Here is a 13,871-nt window from a genome sequence, read left to right as displayed (position 1 = left end):
TTTCAGCCTGTTCTTCACTAGTCATTCAGAGTGACTTTCAGCCTTTTCTGCACTAGCCATACAAAATGACTTTCAGCCTGTTCTGCACTACCCATACAGAATGACTTTCAACCTGTTTTGCACTAGCCATTCATAGTGACTTTCAGCCTGTTCTGCACAAGTCATACAGAGTGACTTTCAGCCTGTTTTGCACACTTCATTCAGAGTGACTTTCAGCCTGTTGTGCACTACCCATACAGAATGACTTTCAACCTGTTTTGCACTAGCCATTCAGAGTGACTTTCAGCCTGTTCAGAGTGACTTTCAGCCTGTTCTGCACTAGTCATTCAGAGTGACTTTCAGCCTGTTCTTCACTAGTCAATCAGAGTGACTTTCAGCCTGTTCTTCACTAGTCCTTCAGAGTGACTTTCAGCCTGTTCTGCACAAGTCATACAGAGTGACTTTCAGGCTGTTCTGCACAATTCATTCAGAGTGACTTTCAGCCTGTTCGGGGTGACTTTCAGCCTGTTCTTCACTAGTCATTCAGAGTGACTTTCAGCCTTTTCTGCACTAGCCATACAAAATGACTTTCAGCCTGTTCTGCACTACTCATACAGAATGACTTTCAACCTATTTTGCACTAGCCATTCATAGTGACTTTCAGCCTGTTCTGCAAAAGTCATACAGAGTGACTTTCAGCTGGTTCTGCACAAGTCATACAGAGTGACTTTCAGCCTGTTCTGCACTAACCATTCAGTGGCTTTCAGCCTGTTCAGAGTGACTTTCAGCCTGTTCTTCACTAGTAATTCAGAGTGACTTTCAGTCTGTTCTGCACTAGTCATTCAGAGTGACTTTCAGCATGTTCTTCACTAGTCATTCAGAGTGACTTTCAGCCTGTTCTGCACTAGCCATTCAGAGTGACTTTCAGCCTGTTCTGCACAAGTCATACAGAGTGATTTTCAGCCTGTTCTGCACAAGTCATACAGAGTGACTTTCAGCCTGTTCTGCACTAGCCATTCAGTGACTTTCAGCCTGTTCAGAGTGATTTTCAGCCTGTTGTGCACTAGTCATTCAGAGTGACTTTCAGCCTGTTCTTCACTAGTCATTCAGAGTGACTTTCAGCCTATTCAGAGTGATTTTCAGCTTGTTCTTCACTCGTCATTCAGAGGGACTTTCAGCCTGTTCTGCACAAGTCATACAGAATGACTTTCAGCCTGTTCTGCATTAGCCATTCAGAGTGACTTTCAGCCTGTTCAGAGTGACTTTCAGCCTGTTCTGCACTAGTCATTCAGAGTGACGTTCAGCCTGTTCTGAGTGACTTTCAGCCTGTTCTTCACTAGCCATTCAAAGGAACTTTCAGCCTTTTCTGCACTAGCGATCCAGAATGACTTTCAGCCTGTTCTGCACTAGCCATACAGAGTGACTTTCAGCCTGTTCTGCACTAGCCATTCAGAGTGACTTTCAGCCTGTTCAGAGTGACGTTCAGCCTGTTCTTCACTAGTCATTCAGAGTGACTTTCAGCCTGTTCTGCACTAGTCATTCAGAGTGACTTTCAGCCTGTTCTGCACTACCCATACAGAATGACTTTCAACCTGTTTTGCACTAGCCATTCAGAGTGACTTTCAGCCTGTTCTGCACTAGCTATTCAGAGTGACTTTCAGCCTGTTCTGCACTAGCTATTCAGAGTGACTTTCAGCCTGTTCTGTACTACCCATACAGAATGACTTTCAACCTGTTTTGCACTAGCCATTCAGAGTGACTTTCAGACTGTTCTGCACAAGTCATACAGAGTGACTTTCAGCCTGTTCTGCACTAGTCATTCAGAGTGACTTTCAGCCTGTTCAGAGTGACTTTCAGCCTGTTCTGCACTAGTCATTCAGAGTGACTTTCAGCCTGTTCTTCACTAGTCATTCAGAGTGACTTTCAGCCTATTCAGAGTGACTTTCAGCCTGTTCTTCACTAGTCATTCAGAGTGTCTTTCAGCCTGTTCTTCACTAGTCATTCAGAGTGACTTTCAGCCTGTACTGCACAAGTACTGTTCTGCACAAGTCATACAGAGTGACTTTCAGCCTGTTCTGCACTAGTCATTCAGAGTGACTTTCAGCCTGTTCTGCGCTAGCCATTTAGAGTGACTTTCAGCCTGTTCAGAGTGACTTTCAGCCTGTTCTGCACTAGTCATTCAGAGTGGCTTTCAGCCTGTTCTTCACTAGTCATTCAGAGTGACTTTCAGCCTGTTCTTCACTAGTCATTCAGAGTGACTTTCAGTCTGTTCTGCACAAGTCAAACAGAGTGACTTTCAGGCTGTTCTGCACAATTCATTCAGAGTGACTTTCAGCCTGTTCGGAGTGACTGTCAGCCTGTTCTTCACTAGTCATTCAGAGTGACTTTCAGCCTTTTCTGCACTAGCCATACAAAATGACTTTCAGCCTGTTCTGCACTACCCATACAGAATGACTTTCAACCTGTTTTGCACTAGCCATTCATAGTGACTTTCAGCCTGTTCTGCACAAGTCATTCAGAGTGACTTTCAGCCTGTCATGAACTACTCATACAGAATGACTTTCAACCTGTTTTGCACTAGCCATTCAGAGTGACTTTCAGACTGTTCTGCACAAGTCATACAGAGTGACTTTCAGCCTGTTCTGCACTAGTCATTCAGAGTGACTTTCAGCCTGTTCTGCACTAGCCATTCAGAGTGACTTTCAGCCTGTTCAGAGTGACTTTCAGCCTGTTCTGCACTAGTCATTCAGAGTGACTTTCAGCCTGTTCTTCACTAGTCATTCGGAGTGACTTTCAGCCTATTCAGAGTGACTTTCAGCCTGTTCTTCACTAGTCATTCAGAGTGTCTTTCAGCCTGTTCTTCACTAGTCATTCAGAGTGACTTTCAGCCTGTTCTGCACAAGTACTGTTCTGCACAAGTCATACAGAGTGACTTTCAGCCTGTTCTGCACTAGCCATACAGAATTACTTTCAGCCTGTTCTGCACTAGTCATTCAGAGTGACTTTCAGTCTGTTCTGCACTAGCCATTCAGAGTGACTTTCAGCCTGTTCAGAGTGACTTTCAGCCTGTTCTGCACTAGTCATTCAGAGTGACTTTCAGCCTGTTCTTCACTAGTCATTCGGAGTGACTTTCAGCCTATTCAGAGTGACTTTCAGCCTGTTCTGCACTAGTCATTCAGAGTGACTTTCAGCCTGTTCTTCACTAGTCATTCAGAGTGACTTTCAGCCTGTTCTTCACTAGTCATTCAGAGTGACTTTCAGCCTGTTCTTCACAAGTCATACAGAGTGACTTTCAGGCTGTTCTGCACAATTCATTCAGAGTGACTTTCAGCCTGTTCGGAGTGACTTTCAGCCTGTTCTTCACTAGTCATTCAGAGTGACTTTCAGCCTTTTCTGTACTAGCCATACAAAATGACTTTCAGCCTGTTCTGCACTACCGATACAGAATGACTTTCAACCTGTTTTGCACTAGCCATTCATAGTGACTTTCAGCCTGTTCTGCACAAGTCATACAGAGTGACTTTCAGCCTGTTTTGCACAAGTCATTCAGAGTGACTTCCAGCCTGTTATGCACTAGCCATACAGAATGACTTTCAGCCTGTTCTGCACTAACAATTCAGAGTGACTTTCAGCCTGTTCAGATTGACTTTCAGCCTGTTCTGCACTAGTCATTCAGAGTGACTTTCAGCCTGTTCTTCACTAGTCATTCAGAGTGACTTTCAGCCTATTCAGAGTGACGTTCAGCCTGTTCTTCACTAGTCATTCAGAGTGACTTTCAGCCTGTTCTGCACTAGTCATTCAGAGTGACTTTCAGCCTGTTCTGCACTACCCATACAGAATGACTTTCAACCTGTGTTGCACTAGCCATTCAGAGTGACTTTCAGCCTGTTCTGCACTAGCTATTCAGAGTGACTTTCAGCCTGTTCAGAGTGACTTTCAGCCTGTTCTGCACTAGTCATTCAGAGTGACTTTCAGCCTGTTCTTCACTAGTCATTCAGAGTGACTTTCAGCCTATTCAGAGTGACTTTCAGCCTGTTCTGCACTAGCCATTCAGAGTGACTTTCAGCCTGTTCTGCACAAGTCATACAGAGTGACTTTCAGCCTGTTCTGCACAAGTCATACAGAGTGACTTTCAGCCTGTTCTGCACTAGCCATTCAGAGTGACTTTCAGCCTATTCAGAGTGACTTTCAGCCTGTTCTTCACTAGTCATTCAGAGTGACTGTCAGCCTGTTCTGCACTAGCCATTCAGAGTGACTTTCAGCCTGTTCAGAGTGACTTTTAGCCTGTTCTTCACTAGTCATTCAGAGTGACTTTCAGCCTGTTCTTCACTAGTCATTCAGAGTGACTTTCAGCCTGTTCTTCACTAGTCATTCAGAGTGACTTTCAGCCTGTTCTGCACTAGTCATTCAGAGTGACTTTCAGCCTGTTCTGCACTAGTCATTCAGAGTGACTTTCAGCATGTTCTGCACTAGTCATTCAGAGTGACTTTCAGCCTGTTCTGCACTAGTCATACAGAGTGACTTTCAGCCTGTTCTGCACTAGCCATTCAGAGTGACTTTCAGCATGTTCTGCACTAGTCATTCAGAGTGACTTTCAGCCTGTTCTGCACTAGTCATTCAGAGTGACTTTCAGCCTGTTCAGAGTGACTTTCAGCCTGTTCTTCACTAGTCATTCAGAGTGACTTTCAGCCTGTTCTTCACTAGTCATTCAGAGTGACTTTCAGCCTGTTCTTCACTAGTCATTCAGAGTGACTTTCAGCCTGTTCTTCACAAGTCATACAGAGTGACTTTCAGGCTGTTCTGCACAATTCATTCAGAGTGACTTTCAGCCTGTTCGGAGTGACTTTCAGCCTGTTCTTCACTAGTCATTCAGAGTGACTTTCAGCCTTTTCTGCACTAGCCATACAAAATGACTTTCAGCCTGTTCTGCACTACCCATACAGAATGACTTTCAACCTGTTTTGCACTAGCCATTCATAGTGACTTTCAGCCTGTTCTGCACAAGTCATACAGAGTGACTTTCAGCCTGTTTTGCACAAGTCATTCAGAGTGACTTCCAGCCTGTTATGCACTACCCATACAGAATGACTTTCAGCCTGTTTTGCACTAGCCATTCAGAGTGACTTTCAGCCTGTTCTGCACTAGCTATTCAGAGTGACTTTCAGCCTGTTCAGATTGACTTTCAGCCTGTTCTGCACTAGTCATTCAGAGTGACTTTCAGCCTGTTCTTCACTAGTCATTCAGAGTGACTTTCAGCCTATTCAGAGTGACGTTCAGCCTGTTCTTCACTAGTCATTCAGAGTGACTTTCAGCCTGTTCTGCACTAGTCATTCAGAGTGACTTTCAGCCTGTTCTGCACTACCCATACAGAATGACTTTCAACCTGTTTTGCACTAGCCATTCAGAGTGACTTTCAGCCTGTTCTGCACTAGCTATTCAGAGTGACTTTCAGCCTGTTCAGAGTGACTTTCAGCCTGTTCTGCACTAGTCATTCAGCGTGACTTTCAGCCTGTTCTTCACTAGTCATTCAGAGTGACTTTCAGCCTATTCAGAGTGACTTTCAGCCTGTTCTGCACTAGCCATTCAGAGTGACTTTAAGCCTGTTCTGCACAAGTCATACAGAGGGACTTTCAGCCTGTTCTGCACAAGTCATACAGAGTGACTTTCAGCCTGTTCTGCACTAGCCATTCAGAGTGACTTTCAGCCTATTCAGAGTGACTTTCAGCCTGTTCTTCACTAGTAATTCAGAGTGACTTTCAGCCTGTTCTGCACCAGCCATTCAGAGTGACTTTCAGCCTGTTCAGAGTGACTTTCAGCCTGTTCTTCACTAGTCATTCAGAGTGACTTTCAGCCTGTTCTTCACTAGTCATTCAGAGTGACTTTCAGCCTGTTCTTCACTAGTCATTCAGAGTGACTTTCAGCTTTTCTGCACTAGTCATTCAGAGTGACTTTCAGCCTGTTCTGCACTAGTCATTCAGAGTGACTTTCAGCCTGTTCTGCACTAGTCATTCAGAGTGACTTTCAGCCTGTTCTGCACTAGCCATTCAGTGACTTTCAGCCTGTTCTGCACTAGCCATTCAGAGTGACTTTCAGCCTGTTCTGCACTAGCCATTCAGTGACTTTCAGCCTGTTCTGCACTAGTCATTCAGAGTGACTTTCAGCCTATTCAGAGTGACTTTCAGCCTGTTCTGCACTAGCCATTCAGAGTGACTTTCAGCCTGTTCTGCACAAGTCATACAGAGTGACTTTCAGCCTGTTCTGCACAAGTCATACAGAGTGACTTTCAGCCTGTTCTGCACTAGCCATTCAGAGTGACTTTCAGCCTATTCAGAGTGACTTTCAGCCTGTTCTTCACTAGTAATTCAGAGTGACTTTCAGCCTGTTCTGCACCAGCCATTCAGAGTGACTTTCAGCCTGTTCAGAGTGACTTTCAGCCTGTTCTTCACTAGTCATTCAGAGTGACTTTCAGCCTGTTCTTCACTAGTCATTCAGAGTGACTTTCAGCCTGTTCTTCACTAGTCATTCAGAGTGACTTTCAGCTTTTCTGCACTAGTCATTCAGAGTGACTTTCAGCCTGTTCTGCACTAGTCATTCAGAGTGACTTTCAGCCTGTTCTGCACTAGTCATTCAGAGTGACTTTCAGCCTGTTCTGCACTAGCCATTCAGTGACTTTCAGCCTGTTCTGCACTAGTCATTCAGCCAACAGCGCAAACCATGCTGGAAGCAGTAATTTCACTTTACCAGTAAAGAATATATTCCTGGGAATCTCAGTGCTTGGTGCTGTAAGATCAAAAATAGGACTGAAGATCATAACACAAAGGATAGTTCCTACAATGTCTCTGTCCCCCTGTTCATTCCCCTGTGTGGCAGGAGCCTGTCTTCAGATATGTTAGCTTGAATCCTAAGATGCTCCTTTTTGCTCCTGGGCCTCTGATTGGTTGTGTGGGATGGCCTACCAAGCTCTAATGCCAGCATCGCTTTTGCATGCCACCCACACAGCTGGTAGGAACAACAAATGAACAGAGACGGTGGGACTGCTCGCCACCTCATGTAAATTCGCAACGGAGAATTTGGGCATAATATCATTGCCCACAGATATAGGTGGGACATTAAGGGCTCCTCCCCTCTATTCCAGAAACCAGACAAAGGCAGTAGGAGGCGCCACCAGCTGTGGGACTAACAGCACCTGGAGTGGAGGAGGAAGCCTTGTCTAAGCCCACACTCCCAGGGGGAAGAGGGCAAAAAAGGTGCCACCTTGCCCACACAGTGCAACCCCTGAAGCTTCTTGGGACTCACAGCACCACACCATGTAGCCTAGAGTCCAAGGGAAAGAAGGCAGGGACAAGAGCTAGCTATATGCAAGACACCCTATTCAAGAAACAGGCATGAAGCTAAGTCTGGAAAAGATCAAAACATCCTTACTGTTCAGACAACACATTATGTTGTTATTATACAACCTTCAGAAAAATAGGGACAATAGCTCCGCCCATCACAAATGGGTGTGGAAGAAACCGTACCAAGATCACTTGCAAATCAAAGCAGTCCTGTCATTTTTTGAAAATCACATAAGTAACGGAAGTGACATCACATTCCATCTGAACCGGCCATCGCAATGGGAAAGTGAGATCACACATCCTTTGACACACCAAGGCAAAATAGGAAGTGGCATCCCATGGGCATTCACAAATAGACAGTAAGATAATGATAATGGATTTGATAATCCTGTTTAATTAAAAAATATATTATTAATGACCCTTATTTTCCTCTACCTCAGGCTAAGGCCTCACTGTCTCCTAATCTGCCCCAGAGAGCGCAAGCACCCAGCTGTGTCTCCATATCAGTATTCCCATGTCTCCCTCCTTGCCCTTTGTCCAGAAGTCTCCCCGCCGTTCCTTACACCTCCATATTCTCATTAAATGCCTCTCCAGCCCTTGATCTGCCCGATGCATGGTTTACGACTAGCCCCATGCAACGAGATTGACTTTCAGCCTGTTCTGCACTAGCCATTAAGAGTGACTTTTAGCCTGTTCAGAGTGACTTTCAGCCTGTTCTGCACTAGTCATTCAGAGTGACTTTCAGCCTGTTCTGCACTACCCATACAGAATGACTTTCAACCTGTTTTGCACTAGCCATTCAGAGTGACTTTCAGCCTGTTCTGCACTAGCTATTCAGAGTGACTTTCAGCCTGTTCAGAGTGACTTTCAGCCTGTTCTGCACTAGTCATTCAGCGTGACTTTCAGCCTGTTCTTCACTAGTCATTCAGAGTGACTTTCAGCCTATTCAGAGTGACTTTCAGCCTGTTCTGCACTAGCCATTCAGAGTGACTTTCAGCCTGTTCTGCACAAGTCATACAGAGTGACTTTCAGCCTGTTCTGCACAAGTCATACAGAGTGACTTTCAGCCTGTTCTGCACTAGCCATTCAGAGTGACTTTCAGCCTATTCAGAGTGACTTTCAGCCTGTTCTTCACTAGTAATTCAGAGTGACTTTCAGCCTGTTCTGCACCAGCCATTCAGAGTGACTTTCAGCCTGTTCAGAGTGACTTTCAGCCTGTTCTTCACTAGTCATTCAGAGTGACTTTCAGCCTGTTCTTCACTAGTCATTCAGAGTGACTTTCAGCCTGTTCTTCACTAGTCATTCAGAGTGACTTTCAGCTTTTCTGCACTAGTCATTCAGAGTGACTTTCAGCCTGTTCTGCACTAGTCATTCAGAGTGACTTTCAGCCTGTTCTGCACTAGTCATTCAGAGTGACTTTCAGCCTGTTCTGCACTAGCCATTCAGTGACTTTCAGCCTGTTCTGCACTAGTCATTCAGCCAACAGCGCAAACCATGCTGGAAGCAGTAATTTCACTTTACCAGTAAAGAATATATTCCTGGGAATCTCAGTGCTTGGTGCTGTAAGATCAAAAATAGGACTGAAGATCATAACACAAAGGATAGTTCCTACAATGTCTCTGTCCCCCTGTTCATTCCCCTGTGTGGCAGGAGCCTGTCTTCAGATATGTTAGCTTGAATCCTAAGATGCTCCTTTTTGCTCCTGGGCCTCTGATTGGTTGTGTGGGATGGCCTACCAAGCTCTAATGCCAGCATCGCTTTTGCATGCCACCCACACAGCTGGTAGGAACAACAAATGAACAGAGACGGTGGGACTGCTCGCCACCTCATGTAAATTCGCAACGGAGAATTTGGGCATAATATCATTGCCCACAGATATAGGTGGGACATTAAGGGCTCCTCCCCTCTATTCCAGAAACCAGACAAAGGCAGTAGGAGGCGCCACCAGCTGTGGGACTAACAGCACCTGGAGTGGAGGAGGAAGCCTTGTCTAAGCCCACACTCCCAGGGGGAAGAGGGCAAAAAAGGTGCCACCTTGCCCACACAGTGCAACCCCTGAAGCTTCTTGGGACTCACAGCACCACACCATGTAGCCTAGAGTCCAAGGGAAAGAAGGCAGGGACAAGAGCTAGCTATATGCAAGACACCCTATTCAAGAAACAGGCATGAAGCTAAGTCTGGAAAAGATCAAAACATCCTTACTGTTCAGACAACACATTATGTTGTTATTATACAACCTTCAGAAAAATAGGGACAATAGCTCCGCCCATCACAAATGGGTGTGGAAGAAACCGTACCAAGATCACTTGCAAATCAAAGCAGTCCTGTCATTTTTTGAAAATCACATAAGTAACGGAAGTGACATCACATTCCATCTGAACCGGCCATCGCAATGGGAAAGTGAGATCACACATCCTTTGACACACCAAGGCAAAATAGGAAGTGGCATCCCATGGGCATTCACAAATAGACAGTAAGATAATGATAATGGATTTGATAATCCTGTTTAATTAAAAAATATATTATTAATGACCCTTATTTTCCTCTACCTCAGGCTAAGGCCTCACTGTCTCCTAATCTGCCCCAGAGAGCGCAAGCACCCAGCTGTGTCTCCATATCAGTATTCCCATGTCTCCCTCCTTGCCCTTTGTCCAGAAGTCTCCCCGCCGTTCCTTACACCTCCATATTCTCATTAAATGCCTCTCCAGCCCTTGATCTGCCCGATGCATGGTTTACGACTAGCCCCATGCAACGAGATTGACTTTCAGCCTGTTCTGCACTAGCCATTAAGAGTGACTTTTAGCCTGTTCAGAGTGACTTTCAGCCTGTTCTGCACTAGTCATTCAGAGTGACTTTCAGCCTGTTCTGCACTACCCATACAGAATGACTTTCAACCTGTTTTGCACTAGCCATTCAGAGTGACTTTCAGCCTGTTCTGCACTAGCTATTCAGAGTGACTTTCAGCCTGTTCAGAGTGACTTTCAGCCTGTTCTGCACTAGTCATTCAGCGTGACTTTCAGCCTGTTCTTCACTAGTCATTCAGAGTGACTTTCAGCCTATTCAGAGTGACTTTCAGCCTGTTCTGCACTAGCCATTCAGAGTGACTTTCAGCCTGTTCTGCACAAGTCATACAGAGTGACTTTCAGCCTGTTCTGCACAAGTCATACAGAGTGACTTTCAGCCTGTTCTGCACTAGCCATTCAGAGTGACTTTCAGCCTATTCAGAGTGACTTTCAGCCTGTTCTTCACTAGTAATTCAGAGTGACTTTCAGCCTGTTCTGCACCAGCCATTCAGAGTGACTTTCAGCCTGTTCAGAGTGACTTTCAGCCTGTTCTTCACTAGTCATTCAGAGTGACTTTCAGCCTGTTCTTCACTAGTCATTCAGAGTGACTTTCAGCCTGTTCTTCACTAGTCATTCAGAGTGACTTTCAGCTTTTCTGCACTAGTCATTCAGAGTGACTTTCAGCCTGTTCTGCACTAGTCATTCAGAGTGACTTTCAGCCTGTTCTGCACTAGTCATTCAGAGTGACTTTCAGCCTGTTCTGCACTAGCCATTCAGTGACTTTCAGCCTGTTCTGCACTAGTCATTCAGCCAACAGCGCAAACCATGCTGGAAGCAGTAATTTCACTTTACCAGTAAAGAATATATTCCTGGGAATCTCAGTGCTTGGTGCTGTAAGATCAAAAATAGGACTGAAGATCATAACACAAAGGATAGTTCCTACAATGTCTCTGTCCCCCTGTTCATTCCCCTGTGTGGCAGGAGCCTGTCTTCAGATATGTTAGCTTGAATCCTAAGATGCTCCTTTTTGCTCCTGGGCCTCTGATTGGTTGTGTGGGATGGCCTACCAAGCTCTAATGCCAGCATCGCTTTTGCATGCCACCCACACAGCTGGTAGGAACAACAAATGAACAGAGACGGTGGGACTGCTCGCCACCTCATGTAAATTCGCAACGGAGAATTTGGGCATAATATCATTGCCCACAGATATAGGTGGGACATTAAGGGCTCCTCCCCTCTATTCCAGAAACCAGACAAAGGCAGTAGGAGGCGCCACCAGCTGTGGGACTAACAGCACCTGGAGTGGAGGAGGAAGCCTTGTCTAAGCCCACACTCCCAGGGGGAAGAGGGCAAAAAAGGTGCCACCTTGCCCACACAGTGCAACCCCTGAAGCTTCTTGGGACTCACAGCACCACACCATGTAGCCTAGAGTCCAAGGGAAAGAAGGCAGGGACAAGAGCTAGCTATATGCAAGACACCCTATTCAAGAAACAGGCATGAAGCTAAGTCTGGAAAAGATCAAAACATCCTTACTGTTCAGACAACACATTATGTTGTTATTATACAACCTTCAGAAAAATAGGGACAATAGCTCCGCCCATCACAAATGGGTGTGGAAGAAACCGTACCAAGATCACTTGCAAATCAAAGCAGTCCTGTCATTTTTTGAAAATCACATAAGTAACGGAAGTGACATCACATTCCATCTGAACCGGCCATCGCAATGGGAAAGTGAGATCACACATCCTTTGACACACCAAGGCAAAATAGGAAGTGGCATCCCATGGGCATTCACAAATAGACAGTAAGATAATGATAATGGATTTGATAATCCTGTTTAATTAAAAAATATATTATTAATGACCCTTATTTTCCTCTACCTCAGGCTAAGGCCTCACTGTCTCCTAATCTGCCCCAGAGAGCGCAAGCACCCAGCTGTGTCTCCATATCAGTATTCCCATGTCTCCCTCCTTGCCCTTTGTCCAGAAGTCTCCCCGCCGTTCCTTACACCTCCATATTCTCATTAAATGCCTCTCCAGCCCTTGATCTGCCCGATGCATGGTTTACGACTAGCCCCATGCAACGAGATTGACTTTCAGCCTGTTCTGCACTAGCCATTAAGAGTGACTTTTAGCCTGTTCAGAGTGACTTTCAGCCTGTTCTGCACTAGGCATTCAGAGTGACTTTCAGCCTGTTCAGAGTGACTTTCAGCCTGTTCTTCACTAGTCATTCAGAGTGACTTTCAGTCTGTTCTGCACAAGTCATTCAGAGTGACTTTCAGCATGTTCTTCACTAGTCATTCAGAGTGCCTTTCAGCCTGTTCTGCATTAGCCATTCAGAGTGACTTTCAGCCTGTTCTGCAAAAGTCATACAGAGTGACTTTCAGCCTGTTCTGCACAAGTCATACAGAGTGACTTTCAGCCTGTTCTGCACTAACCATTCAGTGGCTTTCAGCCTGTTCAGAGTGACTTTCAGCCTGTTCTTCACTAGTAATTCAGAGTGACTTTCAGTCTGTTCTGCACTAGTCATTCAGAGTGACTTTCAGCATGTTCTTCACTAGTCATTCAGAGTGACTTTCAGCCTGTTCTGCACTAGCCATTCAGAGTGACTTTCAGCCTGTTCTGCACAAGTCATACAGAGTGATTTTCAGCCTGTTCTGCACAAGTCATACAGAGTGACTTTCAGCCTGTTCTGCACTAGCCATTCAGTGACTTTCAGCCTGTTCAGAGTGATTTTCAGCCTGTTGTGCACTAGTCATTCAGAGTGACTTTCAGCCTGTTCTTCACTAGTCATTCAGAGTGACTTTCAGCCTATTCAGAGTGATTTTCAGCTTGTTCTTCACTCGTCATTCAGAGGGACTTTCAGCCTGTTCTGCACAAGTCATACAGAATGACTTTCAGCCTGTTCTGCATTAGCCATTCAGAGTGACTTTCAGCCTGTTCAGAGTGACTTTCAGCCTGTTCTGCACTAGTCATTCAGAGTGACGTTCAGCCTGTTCTGAGTGACTTTCAGCCTGTTCTTCACTAGCCATTCAAAGGAACTTTCAGCCTTTTCTGCACTAGCGATCCAGAATGACTTTCAGCCTGTTCTGCACTAGCCATACAGAGTGACTTTCAGCCTGTTCTGCACTAGCCATTCAGAGTGACTTTCAGCCTGTTCAGAGTGACGTTCAGCCTGTTCTTCACTAGTCATTCAGAGTGACTTTCAGCCTGTTCTGCACTAGTCATTCAGAGTGACTTTCAGCCTGTTCTGCACTACCCATACAGAATGACTTTCAACCTGTTTTGCACTAGCCATTCAGAGTGACTTTCAGCCTGTTCTGCACTAGCTATTCAGAGTGACTTTCAGCCTGTTCTGCACTAGCTATTCAGAGTGACTTTCAGCCTGTTCTGTACTACCCATACAGAATGACTTTCAACCTGTTTTGCACTAGCCATTCAGAGTGACTTTCAGACTGTTCTGCACAAGTCATACAGAGTGACTTTCAGCCTGTTCTGCACTAGTCATTCAGAGTGACTTTCAGCCTGTTCAGAGTGACTTTCAGCCTGTTCTGCACTAGTCATTCAGAGTGACTTTCAGCCTGTTCTTCACTAGTCATTCAGAGTGACTTTCAGCCTATTCAGAGTGACTTTCAGCCTGTTCTTCACTAGTCATTCAGAGTGTCTTTCAGCCTGTTCTTCACTAGTCATTCAGAGTGACTTTCAGCCTGTACTGCACAAGTACTGTTCTGCACAAGTCATACAGAGTGACTTTCAGCCTGTTCTGCACTAGTCAT

At 45.3% G+C, this 13,871-nt stretch overlaps 1 protein-coding gene across 1 annotated transcript in view; it reads left to right on the top strand.

Annotated features, from left to right (window-relative positions):
* The window catches only part of GFRA4 (GDNF family receptor alpha 4), a 779,926-nt gene that overhangs the window by 445,625 nt on the left and 320,430 nt on the right, over positions 1-13,871 (top strand). The window lies entirely within an intron of this gene.

Source organism: Lissotriton vulgaris, chromosome 3_2 (genome assembly GCF_964263255.1).
Source record: "Lissotriton vulgaris chromosome 3_2, aLisVul1.2, whole genome shotgun sequence".
NCBI classification, from domain to species: Eukaryota; Metazoa; Chordata; class Amphibia; order Caudata; family Salamandridae; genus Lissotriton; species Lissotriton vulgaris.
This window is presented reverse-complemented; position numbering and strand designations above follow the sequence as displayed.